Source organism: Anabrus simplex, chromosome 3, assembly GCF_040414725.1.
Source record: "Anabrus simplex isolate iqAnaSimp1 chromosome 3, ASM4041472v1, whole genome shotgun sequence".
In the NCBI taxonomy this organism is placed as follows: Eukaryota; Metazoa; Arthropoda; class Insecta; order Orthoptera; family Tettigoniidae; genus Anabrus; species Anabrus simplex.
In genome coordinates this window covers 154,306,772-154,322,551 of record NC_090267.1, presented here as the reverse complement: position 1 = coordinate 154,322,551, position 15,780 = coordinate 154,306,772, and positions in this window count along the sequence as shown.

Genomic DNA, 15,780 nt, shown 5'->3' with positions numbered 1-15,780 from the left:
TATGTCCCTTAACCGTGCCAATGTGCGCACACAACGTGATGATCCTATCATTCTTATAAGTGTGTCAAACAATAAAATATACTTGTAAAAATCACCAAATTTACGAACAATCCAGAAATGCGGCCAAATTTAACGTATAAGGGAGAGAGATACGACAAAATGTCACAGGACCAAAGTTGTAGATCACTCCGAATTGAAGGGACATTGTGCCATCCGTTTTGTGATACGACTTACCGTTTAGCCAAAAAATAGCTCAAAAGGAATGTCTGCGCAGTCATTAAAATTGCCTCCATATTTCGATATCTTTGGGGTTAAAAAGTGAAAAATTTGAACACATTGGAATTTTCCCGTCGGTTAGGGACCAAAAGCTATAATTTCACCAAATTTCAATTGTCTACCTCGTCTCGCAGGTTGTGCCGCCATCTTGATTTTGGGGATGGGGGATAAAAATGAGGAAATTTCCGAAAATTTTTAAGCCCACGGAACCTATAGGTTATCGTTTTGGATATACTATACGACTGTGTTCTTATGCTGAGCCCAAAATTTGAGCCCCCCCAGCGTGCCCCCTTCAGGGAATTTTGAGAATTTCCGATTTTTGTAGGGATCCTGGGGTCATCAGTTTCCCTCGTACCAAGTTTCAAATTTCTGAGATTTCTGGAAGTGCCTCATTAATTCACGTCTTTTTTCATTTTTAAATATTTATATATACATCGCTCCAGCCCGACTTGCTTTTATATATATAGATAGATAGATAGATGACGGATAAGCATGACCACGTTGAAAAGTGCAGACTTCCACTTCGAGATTCATATCTCCTAAACGGTTTATGATATTAAGAAACGGTTTGCGCCATCAGACGCCTCATTTATCGCTCTACATGTTTGTTTCTAAACCATTTCCTCGTATCTCTCATATTAAGGGGGTAAATTCAGTTCAAGTTTTGTGATACGACTTACCGTTTAGCCAAAAAATAGCTCAAAAGGATTGTCTGCGCAGTCATTAAAATTGCCTCCATATTTCGATATCTTTGGGGTTAAAAAGTGAAAAATTTGAACACATTGGAATTTTCCCGTCGGTAGGGACCAAAAGCTATAATTTCACCAAATTTCAATTGTCTACCTCGTCTCGCAGGTTGTGCCGCCATCTTGATTTGGGGGGATGGGGGATAAAAATGAGGAAATTTCCGAAAATTTTTAAGCCCACGGAACCTATAGGTTATCGTTTTGGATATACTATACGACTGTGTTCTTATGCTGAGCCCAAAATTTGAGCCCCCCCCAGCGTGCCCCCTTCAGGGAATTTTGAGAATTTCCGATTTTTCTAGGGATCCTGGGGTCATCAGTTTCCCTCGTACCAAGTTTCAAATTTCTGAGATTTCTGGAAGTGCCTCATTAATTCACGTCTTTTTTCAGTTTTAAATATTTATATATACATTGCTCCAGCCCGACTTGCTTTTATATATATAGATAGATAGATAGATGACGGATAAGCATGACCACGTTGAAAAGTGCAGACTTCCACTTCGAGATTCATATCTCCTAAACGGTTTATGATATTAAGAAACGGTTTGCGCCATCAGACGCCTCATTTATCGCTCTACATGTTTGTTTCTAAACCATTTCCTCGTATCTCCCATATTAAGGGGGTAAATTCAGTTCAAGTTTTGAATCGGGTGAAATTTGGGTGCATTTTTAACATTTTACATTACATTTTGCCTACTTATGTATAAGCTAGAATCATGAAATTTGGTACACATATGTCCCTTAATCGTGCCAATGTGCGCACACAACGTGATGATCCTATCATTCTTATAAGTGTGTCAAACAATAAAATATACTTGTAAAAATCACCAAATTTACGAACAATCCAGAAATACGGCCAAATTTAACGTATAAGGGAGAGAGATACGACAAAATGTCACAGGACCAAAGTTGTAGATCACTCCGAATTGAAGGGACAGTGTGCCATCCGTTTTGTGATACGACTTACCGTTTAGCCAAAAAATAGCTCAAAAGGATTGTCTGCGCAGTCATTAAAATTGCCTCCATATTTCGATATCTTTGGGGTTAAAAAGTGAAAAATTTGAACACATTGGAATTTTCCCGTCGGTTAGGGACCAAAAGCTATAATTTCACCAAATTTCAATTGTCTACCTCGTCTCGCAGGTTGTGCCGCCATATTGATTTTGGGGGATGGGGGATAAAAATGAGGAAACTTCCGAAAATTTTTAAGCCCACGGAACCTATAGGTTATCGTTTTGGATATACTATACGACTGTGTTCTTATGCTGAGCCCAAAATTTGAGCCCCCCCAGCGTGCCCCCTTCAGGGAATTTTGAGAATTTCCGATTTTTCTAGGGATCCTGGGGTCATCAGTTTCCCTCGTACCAAGTTTCAAATTTCTGAGATTTCTGGAAGTGCCTCATTAATTCACGTCTTTTTTCATTTTTAAATATTTATATATACATCGCTCCAGCCCGACTTGCTTTTATATATATAGATATACGTATTTAATTCCTATGGGTATATTATGTCTTGAAACAAATAAAACAAGCAAATATGCCAAACCCCACCCTCCAGTCATAACAAACAAACAAACAAACGGTTTAAATGTAACTACATCCAATTTCAACATTTGCCATAATCCCTTAAAATGAAAGAGAATGTTGAGGACAAGGATTCATAATTTTCAGACATTTCTTCCTGTTCCGTTATGCCCATTCATAGAGCACGCTGGAACTTGTTCATTGGCTCACTATGTTGCCTCTTCCGTTCTTCTAATCACTTTCAGACATTTATTATTATTATTATTATTATTATTATTATTATTATTATTATTATTATTATTATTATTATTATTATTATTACAGATAATCAACAGAGAAGTGGACTTCCACAGACTACCTATATTCATATTATACAGGTTAACAGCTGCTCCATTTCGCTTACGGTACCATGAGCGGAATATTGTCGGTGGTGATTGATGATCATTGCTTTAAGAGAAAGGGCAACTAGAGAACTCATCATAAAGGAAGAGAGAGGCCGCCCGCTCGAAGAATTTAGACATCGGTGAAAGAAAAGGAAGAGTAACAGAGAAGATGAAAACATAAGGCTCTTTTAATCTCGTCTGGGCTCGGAAGATAATATGAAGCGTCCAAGGGAATACAAAAAGGGAAGATGAAAGTTAAAAAATCTGTCACCAGAAAGTAGAAGCAGAAACCCCGTGGTCACATTCCTCACGGTTAAGTTGAAAGCTACTGAGTTCCCCCTTAGTCGTCCCTTACGATAGTCAGTAAATACAGTGCCGTGGAAGGGGAGAGCTAACAATCAATCAACACTGATCTGCATTTAGGGCATTCGCCCAGGTGGCAGATTCCCTATCAGTTGTTTTCCTAGCCTTTTCTTAAATGATCGCGAAGAAATTGGAAAATTATTGTACATCTCCCTTGGTAAGTTATTCCAATCTCTAACTCCCCTTCCTACAAATGATATTTACCCCGATTCGTCCACTTGAATTCTTACTTTATCTTCATATAGTGATCTTTCCTACTTTTAAAGACGCCAGTGAAACATCCGTCTACTAATGTCATTCCACGATATCTCTCCGCTCACAACTCGGAACATACCACTTAGTCGAACCCTTTTGTCTAGTTCAATTGCACTCATTTTTGCCAGTAATCTCCCATGATCTACCCTATCAAATGCTTTAGACAGGTCAATCGCGATACAGTCCATTTAACCTCTTGAATCCAAGATATCTGCTATATCTTGCTGGAATCCTACAAGTTGAGCTTCAGTGGGATAACCTTTCCTAAAAACGAACTGCCTTCTATCGAACCAGTTATTAGTTTCGCAAACATGCCTAATATAATCAGAAAGAATGCCTTCCCAAATCTTACCATGCAACACATGCCAAACTTACTGGCCTGTAATTTTCAGCGTCATGTGTATCACCCTTTCTTTTATACTCAGGAGCTACTATAGAAACTCTCCACTCATTTGGTATAGCCCCTTCAACCAAACATTAATAAAATAAGTACTTCAGATATGGTACTATATCCTAACCCATTGTCTTTAGTATATCCCCAGAAATCTTATCAATTCCAGCCTCTTTTCTAGTTTCAACTTTTGTATCCCATCGTAAATGTGATTGTTATTATATGTAAATTTTTAATACTTCTTTAGCATCATTCATCTTCTCTATCTGGACATTATCCTTTTAACCAACAAACTTTACATACTGTTGACTGAATACTTCTGCCTTTTGAAGATCCTCACATACACACTCCCCTTGTTCATTAATTATTCCTGGAATGTCCTTCTTGGAACCTGTTTCTGCCTTAAAATACCTGTACATACCTTTCCATTTTTAACTAAAATTTGTATGACTGCCAATTATGCTTGCCATCACGTTATCCTTAGCTGCGTTCCTTGCTAGATTCAATTTTCTAGTAAGTTCCTTCAATTTCTCCTTACTTCCACAGCCATTTCTAACTCTATTTCTTTGCAATCTGTACCTCCTTCTTGGACTCTTTATTTTTCTATTATAATAAGGTGCGCCTTTACCATTCCTTACCACCTTTAAAGATACAAACATGTTTTCACATTCGTCAACAATTACTTTAGCCCCATCCCAGAGTCTGTTTACATTTTTATTCACAGTTTTCCACCGACCATAGTTACTTTTTTTAAACTGCCTCATGTCTGCTTTATCAGCCATATGGTACTGCCTAATAGTACTACTTTTAAGACCTTCCTTTCTATTACATTTATTTTTAACTACGACAAAAACCGCTTCATGATCATTAATACCATCTATTACTTCGGTTTCTCTATAGAGCTCATCTGGTTTTACCAGCACCACGTCCAGGATATCTTTCCCTCTAGTAGGTTCCATCACTTTCTGAATCAGCTGTCCTTCCCATATTACCTTATTTGCTATTTGTCGGTCATGCATTTTGTCGTTCGTATTTCCTTCCCAACTGACATCTGGTAAATTCAGATCTCCCGCTACAATCACATTCCTTTCCATGTCGTTTCCCACATAGCTGATTATCTTATCAAATAATTCTGAATCCGTGTCAGCGCTACCCTTTCCCGGTCTGTATACTCCAAAGATATCAAGTTGCCTATTATCTTTAGAAATGAGCCTTACACCTAGCATTTCATGTTTGTCATCTTTAACTTTTTCCTAGCTTACAAATTCTTCTTTCACCAGAATTAATACTCTCCCTCCCACCATTCCTATCCTATCTCTACGACACACACTCCAGTTTCGTGAGAAAGTTTCTGCATCCATTATATCATTTCTCAGCCATGATTCAACTCCTATTACAATATCTGGTAAAATATATCTATTAAATTACTTAATTATATTCCTTTCTTTACAATACTTCTACAGTTCAACACTAATATTTTTATGTCATCCCTACTTGACTTTCAGATCTCTGTACGATTATCGCCGCTCCCTAGACCACCGCGTTTCCCTGAACGTCAAAAATGTTCCGAATGAATCAATTTCATCTTACAAAATAGCTCCCTCTGTAGATCAGTGATGGAGTGTCGAGTTCTGGATCCCAGTATCATGGGTTCAAACGCGGCAGGTGTAGCCAGATTTTTGAAAGGCTGAAAAGAGTTTTTTCGGAGCTCAGTGTTGTACGAAGTCGGCATGTAAAAGATCTCAAGTGACACATTTGGTGTTTACTTGACAAAATTAATTAAAACTCGCCCAACAAGGATCCGTGTCTGCCATCTGGTAGAGTAAAACTGAACATCAAAACTTACATGCAGGCAGCCTAAACGGCATCAAATCGATAATGTCTACATGTGGTAGCATAGGCCATAAGATTATTAATTATATTTTTTGTTATAAAATTCCATCATTAAATATCATCTTTTACCTTCAGCTTACGGATCAAATAATTAAAAATTGTTCAAAAAGTATCAAAACGTCCTACCATGATTAAAAGCTTAAATAATCATATCACACAGATAATATCGCTAAAACAGATGACGCTGTGAAGACCATGCATTATCGGTGTGATTATTACCTAACAGACTGTAGACATGTCTTCTTCACTGCACCAGACTGTGTGAAATTAAATTGCTATGGAATTGAATAATCATTTGTCAGAGAGGTACGATTAATGTTATGTGCATGAGAGTACTCAAAGCGACAGCATCCGTTTGGTTTATTTTCTTCGTGAAACTCAGGTTGTCCTCTCACAGAACCATGGATTTAATAATGGCAAAATGTCAATACTAAGCAGAACAACAATTTATTACGCGGCACCCGCCCGTAGGTTGAAATTCAGGTATCTTGAAAGAAAAGATGTAGCCATCTGGTTGATATCCAGCCGCATTGTTCTTACTGTTGGCAGATGTTCCATCATAATGGTGTGCATGATGTATAGATCTATAGTGAGCTTCTAAATCACCATAATCATCTCCCAGTTCAGACAGGTTTACGTGATTTAGTGAGTGAGTGACCAAATTATCAGACGTCTGGGCATTTTACCCGGCAGCTAAACTTGAGGCTGATGGATACTGTTCTGTCTGCGATAGAATGTGAGAACAGTGTTTTCTAACCTATTATAAGGAATGGCTAGTACTATCATTTATCGCAATTTCCCGTCGATGACAGCAGCTCTAATAAAAAGTTTTGTATCTCGTGCTACTCTTCAACATACATTGTTCCACTTTCTTGGAATACGACACTTTTAGTCAACAATTCTCTGCACTTGCCCCCAGAACAACCTAACCACCACAGCTATTGATACAGAAGTAATGCTATTGAATTCCAACAGAACTTTCGTTTGCCGAATTCAGTGTACTCAAAATCCACTAAATTTATTATAATGTTTTAGTAAATTATTCACAAAACTGCAATAAATTTCTGCTGTATTATCATAATTACAAAACTGAATATTGTGACTTTGTGTGTTCGGTTTTAACAATTCCAACTTTGAACCACGGTAGCAATATTGGGCCAAGGTAATAGAATATGATGATAAAAAATATCCAAATTTGCAGCAATTTAAAATTTTAAATTCAAAAACAAATAAAACATCAAGAATAATTTGTATAACAAAGAATACATTTTGTTTAGTTTAAATTAATTATATTACTATCATTTGTTTGCTATTATAAGTATTGCTTTAGCACATTATTTTTCTTCTCATTTAATCTTGAGTTTTAGGAATTTGTGCAACAAATTAGTTTTATAGAATTTCAATTAACTGCATGACGCATTATTTTCATTATCACAAATATTAATTCAGTTCGTTATTGGTTTTGTTTACTCCTTATAAAAACTTCCATGTTTTGTACTACTTATTTGTAATTTCCCCCTCCCCTCTCTATGAATACGATATTTTCTCATTCCGGAGTGGTGCTAGAAATGACCTACTATTTTTTTCTTTTGTGAACTAATTTGCTAGCAATAAATAATTAATTAATAAATGTCCGTCTCTGTGGTGTAGTGAGAAACTGGTTCCATTCCCGGCTTTGCCACAAAATTTGAGGGTTGGTGCAAGTCCTAGAACGGGGTCCACTAAGCCTTTGGAGGTCAGCTAAGTAGGGGAGTTCGATTCCCACCTCAGCCATCCTCGAAGTAGTTTTCCGTGGTTTCCACTTCTTCTCCAGGCAAATGCCGGGACAGTACCTAACTTAAGGCCGCGGCCACTACCTTCCCTTTTCTTTGCTTGTCCTTTCCATCTTGCCATACCGAGCAAGTGACCGTGCGGTTTGGTCATGTAGCTATCAGCTTGCATTCGGGAGATAGTGGGATCGAACCCCAATGTCGGCAGCCCTTACTTAAAGCGACGGGCGCTTCCTACCCACTCCTAGCCTGGCGTGAAACTAGGAAAACAAGGAAAACCATCTTCAGGGCTGCCAACAGTGGGGTGCGAACCTTCTATCTCCTGAATACAAACTCACAGCTGTTCGCCGCTAACCGCAAGGCCAACTCGCTCGGTTTCCAGAGTTACAGCTCATTCCGGTGCTGAAGCTAAAAGGAAACAGGCCTACTGTACTCTTCTCTCCCAGAAAATGTACAGTTTTGTAAGAACTAAATATTGCCAATCAAGCGTGTCAAGGTGCGTCACTTGAGGTACTACAATGGCTGCGTAGTCCCGTTAATCGCATGCGTCGCTATGAATTAAACTTTACTCATCTGAATACAATAAGCACACTGGCCACTGGTGTTCACGCCCAAGGGTACCAAGGCTACTGGCACGCCTCTCAAATGCTTTCCCCATTCACTAAACTCCCTTCAATGCAATTTGCAAATGCTTCTTTCTCAGCCTTGGTGAATACAACATGCATTGTCATGGATGACAGTGTCCAGAACAAAGAGTGTATGGGCCTGTCTGTATCGCTGACACATACGAAGACTCGTGAATAAATAACTTATGTCACTGGACTCAGTATGAGGATTGAGGTATGCTCTTTCTGCCTTCTAGTTCCTTTCTTTCATCTTGAATTCCTTCCTTCCTTCCCTCGTTTTTTTTTCATTTTCCTTCTCCTTATTTCCTTACTAGCTTTTACATAAGGCATGAGTAACTGATGCAGCAGAATTAAATTCCCTATAGATATACATTGCAGAATGAATATACCGAGTGAGTTGGTCGTGAGGTTAGGGGCGCGCAGCTGTGAGCTTGCATTCAGGAGATAGTGGGTTCGAATCCCACTGTCGGCAGCCCTGAAGATGGTTTTCCGTGGTTTCCCATTTTCACACCAGACAAAATGCTGGTACTGTACCTTAATTAAGGCCATGGCCGCTTCCTTCCAACTCTTAGTCAATTCCTATCCCATCGCACCCGTAAGACCTATCTGTGTCTTACCTGCGACGTAAAGCAATTGTCAAAAAAAGAAAAGGAATATGGGGCACAATCATCTCCCTGCTAAGAAACTTCGTTCCTCAGCAGCTGTTGATAAAGACAGCCACAAAAACGATGGTGCATATCCGGCCTCATAATTCGTTAATAGTGCTGTGCCTCGTGGCCATGACCGTTAAGGCGTCAAGAACAGAGAGTCTGACACCGTAGTTAGTCGGTTCGAGTTCGTCGGTGGGAAAACATTTCACCATCAGAGGTTGGTCGGCACGGTAGGAGATGTAAAGGTAAGGGTTTATTCTGCACGAAGGCAGGTCCGAACCTCCGCAGAGGTGTGCCTGAGCCGGAGTTTAGGTACGGTAGGGTGGCCAGTTCCTTTCCGCTCCTCCATTACCTTAACCCCCAACAACAGCGCGTGACAACCCATCCTAATCTTGACCACACCCATTGTCGCTTAACTTCGGAAACTTCATGGGATCCGGTGTTTCAACACGGCTACGGCCGTTGGCACTTCAGATCCTTAGCCTGCCAAAACGGTTGCTGCCCAGCTGGATGCCGTGATGATATTGGAGTGCCACGGGATTCGCATGACGACATCCTCAATCGTGTTGTTTGGTTTCACTGTCCGGGACCGCCACCTCTCATATCAGATAGCTCCTCACTTGAGCTAAGAGTCCAATTTAACCCCGTTCCAGTTTTTATTCCAGGATAAAAATCCTTGAACTCGCCAAAATTCGAAGCTGGGGTAAGAGTCAGACTCGCTACCTCTCCAACTGTCTCATAACTCTTCAGTGCAGAGGCAGATTGGGTCCGCAAAAAGCACCATAAATGGTTATGCTGTTACAGGAAAACCGCATAAACCGATGGAGGCACCATAATGCGGACTAAGGTACTGTAGTTTGCCATTGCTTTCCTTACTGGGTCAGAAAGTGCTATTTCAGCATGAGAGTCTTTATTATTCTCTTCGCTATATAGGTTGCAGCCTTTTCTATTTATGGTCCGTACTGAGCATTCAGGAATGTTCCGACGAAGTTGCAAGTCTTCAAAATTGCAGTATTTTGTGCCACATTGTGAGTATAGACGTCCGACTCGTTGGCTGAACGGTCAGCGTACTGGCCTTCGGTTCAGAGGGTCCCGGGTTCGATTCCCGGCCGGGTCGGGGATTTTAACCTTAATTGGTTAATTCCAATGGCACGGGGGTTGGGTGTATGTGTTGTCTTCATCATCATTTCATCCTCATTACGACGCGCAGGTCGCCCACGGGTGTCGAATAGAAAGACCTGCATCTGGCGAGCCGAACCCGTCCTGGGATATCCCGGCACTAAAAGCCATACGATATTTCATTTTTTTTTTTTGTGAGTATAGATAGGGAGCTCTAGTGTCATTTTTTCTGGAAAGAATATTGGTGTGAGATCAGTGGGACAAAGGAGAAAAGGAAGAACTGTCACTCTGCATTGTTTCCAGATCCTTGCTAATTCCCTAGCGAAAGGTGTATATTTGTCGATCTTCTTCTGCTTCTTAATCTGTTTACCCTCCAGGGTCGGTTTTTCCCTCGGACTCAGCGAGGGATCCCACCTCTACCGCCGCAAGGGCAGTGTCCTGGAGTTTCAGACTTTGGGTCGGGGGATACAACTGGGGAGAATGACCAGTACATCGCCCAGGCGGCCTCACCTGCTATGCTGAACAGGGGCCTTGTGGAGGGATGGGGCGATTGGATGGGACAGGCAAGGAAGAGGGAAGGAAGCGGCCGTGGCCTTAAGTTAGGTACCACCCCGGCATTTGCCTGGAGGAGAAGTGGGAAACCACGGAAAACCACTTCCAGGATGGCTGAGGTGGGAATCGAACCCACCTCTACTCAGTTGACCTCCCGAGGCTGAGTGGACCCCGTTCCAGCCCTCGTACCACTTTTCAAATTTCGTGGCAGAGCCGGGAATCGAACCCGGACCTCCGGGGGTGGCAGCTAATCACGCTAACCACTACACCACAGAGGTGGACATTTGTCGATCTTCTCCCTGTATTTCTGTTTCACATTGTGGTCATTCGGGATAGCGATGTCAATGAGATATATGTGTTGATTATTTTTTTGTTTGTTAATGTTATGTCTGGTCTATTGTACAGAGTTGTTTTATCTGTTTATATTGTTCTATTTTTATTTTCCAGTATTATTATTAGTAATATTATTATCATCCTCATCACCACCCATATCTCATCATCTTCCATAGTCACAGTCATAAATGAGACAGGCTCCAGTGGAAGCTACAGTTCAATCTGGCCTGTGCCAAGAGGCAGATACAAAAAAACTGCATCAATCCAGAAATGTCAACAGATGAAACTTCCACCAAGAAGTTGGAAAATAATCGTTTAACAAAAACAAAATACATACCTAAAGTCGTTCTTTCAGGCTACCATGTACAGTAGTTTTCGGAAAGTGAACATTTATCGTCTTGCACAACAACAACGCCAGCCTGCTCTTTGAAGTCTGAAATCCCAGCTGAGCAGATGGGGTCCACTCCCGCACGTCGTAAAGGTAAGGTGATGTTTTTCACCTCAAGACAGCTCGCACAGGCTGTAAAGACGGTTGTTCTTTTCGAGTATCTGTGTTCATGAATGGAAAGAGTTATTCAGACTGGACAGATGGTGGAACCCTTTCCAAACATGTTTACTTCGACGGGTTAGTCGAATAAAACATCCGTCCCGGTAGACTTGGAGTAGGGACAGTCCTCTTTCTATTCTATCGTAATGTAGATTTCTCTATTGCACATGTCAGAAAGAGCCTGCCATCGAGATCTGAGGGATTGAAAGTAGCTTCCCGTCCAGGCGGTTCAGGTTCGTCACGACCGATTTCGCTCAAATTTATAGAACATGCAGGGCTTGGCTAGAAATGAAAGTACCCAAAGCGGGAACTCCAAATGGCCAAGCGTATAGAAAATAAAAATAAAAATGTTGACGCGGCTCTTGCACCGTATAAGCCACTTACGTTAGTGCGCACGCCGAGTGGTAGTTGGCGTAGGGGTAAGAGCTCGGACTGGTAAGTCGATGGTCGTGGGTTCGACTCTCCGTGTGGAGAGTGTTTTTTCTGTCAAAATTTAAATTATTCATTTTTCAATTACGCAAAGAGGTGAATAATTCGTTTTATTTATTATTATTCTTCTTCTTATATCTGCTTACCCTCCAGGGTGGGTTTTTCCATCGGACTCAGCGAGGGATTCCACCTCTACCGTCTCAAGTGCATTGTCCTGGAGCTTCAGACTCTAGGTCGGGCGATACAACTGGGGAGGATGACCAGTACATCGCCCAGGCGGCCTCACCTGCTATGCTGAACAGGGGCCTTGCTGGGGGGATGGGAAGATTGGAAGGGATAGACAATGAAGAGGGAAGGATGCGGCCGTGGCCTAAAGTTACAGTAGGTACCATCCGGGCATTTGCCTGGAGGAGAAGTGGAAAACCACTTCGAAGATGACTGAGGTGGGAATCGAACCCACCTCTACTCAGTTGACCTCCCGAGGCTGAGTGGACCCCGTTCCAGCCCACGTACCACTTTTCAAATTTCGTGGCAGAGCCGGGAATCGAACCCGGGCCTCCGGGGGTGGCAGCTAATCACACTAACCACTACACCACAGAGACGGACCATTTTATTTATTTATACGCAAAAGGCGTAGAAAAGGTAAAAAAAAAATGGGATTTCATTGTCATTGTCTACCTGCGCCAAGAATCTATTGTTTGTGTACAGCCGCCAGGAGCAAGCTTCTCTTGTCAGGTGAACACGAATTTACAGCGAAACGACTATTCACCCACCTCTGTGGTGTAGTGGTTAGCGTGATTAGCTGCCACCCCCGGAGGCCCGGGTTCGATTCCCGGCTCTGCCACGAAATTTGAAAAGTGGTACGAGGGCTGGAACGGGGTCCACTCAGCCTCGGGAGGTCAACTGAGTAGAGGTGGGTTCGATTCCAACCTCAGCCATCCTGGAAGTGGTTTTCCGTGGTTTCCCACTTCTCCTCCAGGCGAATGCCGGGATGGTACCTAACTTAAGGCCACGGCCGCTTCCTTCCCTCTTCCTTGCCTATCCATTCCAATCTTCCCATCCCTCCAGAAGGCCCCTGTTCAGCATAGCAGGTGAGGCCGCCTGGGCGAGGTACTGGTCATACTCCCCAGTTGTATCCCCCGACCAAGAGTCTGAAGCTCCAGGACACTGCCCTTGAGGCGGTAGAGGTGGGATCCCTCGCTGAGTCCGAGGGAAAAACCGAACCTGGAGGGTAAACAGATGATGATGATGATGATGACGACTATTCACATTTATGACACATTCCCCAAGGAGGGAAAATAGCCAATAAAGGAGAAAAAAGAAGAATTCCTGTTTGAACACGTCGGGAAAGTTCGCAACTCCAAATTTTCTAGAATTGTGCGCTCATAAAAAAAAAATGACGTCCTATATGACTTTTGCGTAAGTAAAATAAATTAAGTGCTAACGTAAGTGGCTTATACGGTGCGAGAGCCGCGTCAACGTTTTTATTTTTATTTTTATTTTTATTTTTATTTTTATTTTTATTTTTATTTTCTATACGCTTGGCTATCTGGAGTTCCCACTTCGGGTACTTTCATTTCTAGCCAAGCCCTGCATGTTCTATAAATTTGAGCGAAATCGGTGGTGACGAGTAGGGAATGTCCCCTTGTAAGGAGAAACTGGCGTTCATCTCAGCAGGAGTTTTCCTTGATTTCCCGCTTCAGCTCCAGATGATTTCTTTTTTGAATGCAAGAAGCTTAACGTCGCATGAAACTAAAGTTTACTGCCCAACGCTGGGTTAGGTAAGGGCTGCAAATAGAAAGGAAGCGACCGTGGCCGTAAAGTACAGCCCAATATTTTCCCGGGGTGGAAATGGGAAAGTATGGCCGAGATTTTTATGACATAATTTGTATCAAAAAGACAAAATAATCCTTAAATAAAACTTAGAATTAGCAAATAATTATCACAAAATACAAAGTAAAATATTATTGACCCAAGTGAATATGTACGGTGTCCGATTCCTTGACTGAATGGTCAGCGTTGAGGTCTTCAGTTCAGAGGGTCCTGGCTTCGATTCCAGGCCGGGTCGGGGATTTAATCGCGTCACTCCAAGTGAGATTTGTGCTGGACAAAGCGAAGGCGGGACAGTTTTTTTTCTTTTCCGGGTACTCCGATTTTCCATGTCATCTTTCATTCCAGCAACACTCTTCAATCTCATTTTATTTCATCTGTTATTCATTAATCATTGCCACAGAGGAATGCGACAGGCTTCGGCGGCCGGCACAATTCCTATCCTCGCCGCTAGATGGAGGCTCCATTCATTCCATTCCTGACTCGGTCTAACGACTGGAAACAGGCTGAGGATTTTCATTTGCTAGTGGTTTAATGTCGCCCTAATACATCGAAGTTTTTTCGGCAACGTGAGGATGGGAGAGGGCTGGGATTCGGAAGGTAGTGGCCGTGTGAAAATGGGGAACCACGGAAAACTATCTTCAGGGCTGCTGACTGTGGGACCATCACCCGAATGTAAGCTCACAGCTATGCGACCCTAACCGCACAGCCAACTCGTTCGGTTTACAATTTCCCACGTACCTAATCAAGTTTCCTGAGAGATATTGTTACAGATATCGATATATCTAGCGTAGACAAAACGAACGACAGCTTGCAGTACGATCTATCAGGTCGAGGTCTCGAGTTATACCCTAGTCATTTTATCGCACGCTACGAACTCCGATTTCACCACAAAATGGCGGATACACATGCGGCTCACAATTGCGCCATCTAACTTTGAAAGCTACTGCATTTGAGTAAACTTTTTGCGCCTTCCTTTTTTCAAGGCAGTTTTTATATCTTGCTAACTTTTTATAATTTTGTCTGGTATACACTTTTTCGGGACACAGGGATTTTTAGCAAGAACCCAGTACTGGAACGAAACTATAAACATATTTTGAATTTAAAAATGGCTTAATAAATCCACATTTCCGTATTCTGGGGTATATGATCAAGATTTATATAAGTCAAGCAGTGTCTATGATGTACGACTTGAGAGATGGCATGACATATAGATCACGGCTCCGTTCATGATATAATGCAATAGGAACCAAGCTTATAAAAAGGGATGAATTGTGACCATTTGAATTTGTGAATATATATTTCCGAGTAAGCGATAATACTTCTGTGGTAACAGTGAGCTTGTAATCTTTAGAGGCATTTAATTCCGTTAGGAACCTCAGTAGTTTTAAATGTGGCATTTAAATCACCAATCAACAAACGTCTTCTTTCTTTGGTTTACCACATATTAAAAGCATTAATGACTTGAGGGAACGCTGCGGTCAAAAGTCGATAACGTTATAATTAACAAGGGAATTAAATAGCCTGACAAGAGTGATACGTTACAACGGGTCATTGATGGAATCTTTTGAGTAGCTTCTATTCCATACAATAGTTGAGAATAGCATCACATAGTAATTCTGAAAGCAGATTCTCCAGAAAAGGAAATACTTTTAGAAAGTACCCGGATTTTGAGGACTTGTGACTTTTTTTTTTTTTTTTTTGCTAGGGGCTTTACGTCGCGCCGACACAGATAGGTCTTATGGCGACGATGGGATTGGAAAGGCCTAGGAGTTAGAAAGAAGCGGCCGTGGCCTTAATTAAGGTACAGCCCCAGCATTTGCCTGGTGTGAAAATGGGAAACCACGGAAAACCACCTTCAGGGCTGCCGATAGTGGGATTCGAACCTACTATCTCCCGGATGCAAGCTCACAGCCGCGTGCCTCTACGCGCATGGCCAACTCGCCCGGTCTTGTGACCTTTAAAAGGGTGTCATAGACATTGCTAACTTGCATAAAGATCCTGACCATAGCTCTCGGGTTGTAGAAATGCGTAAAAGTCATTTTTCGTCAATCTTCAAAAAAGCAAAAGACCAGCGGTGCTGCATGTTACAGTG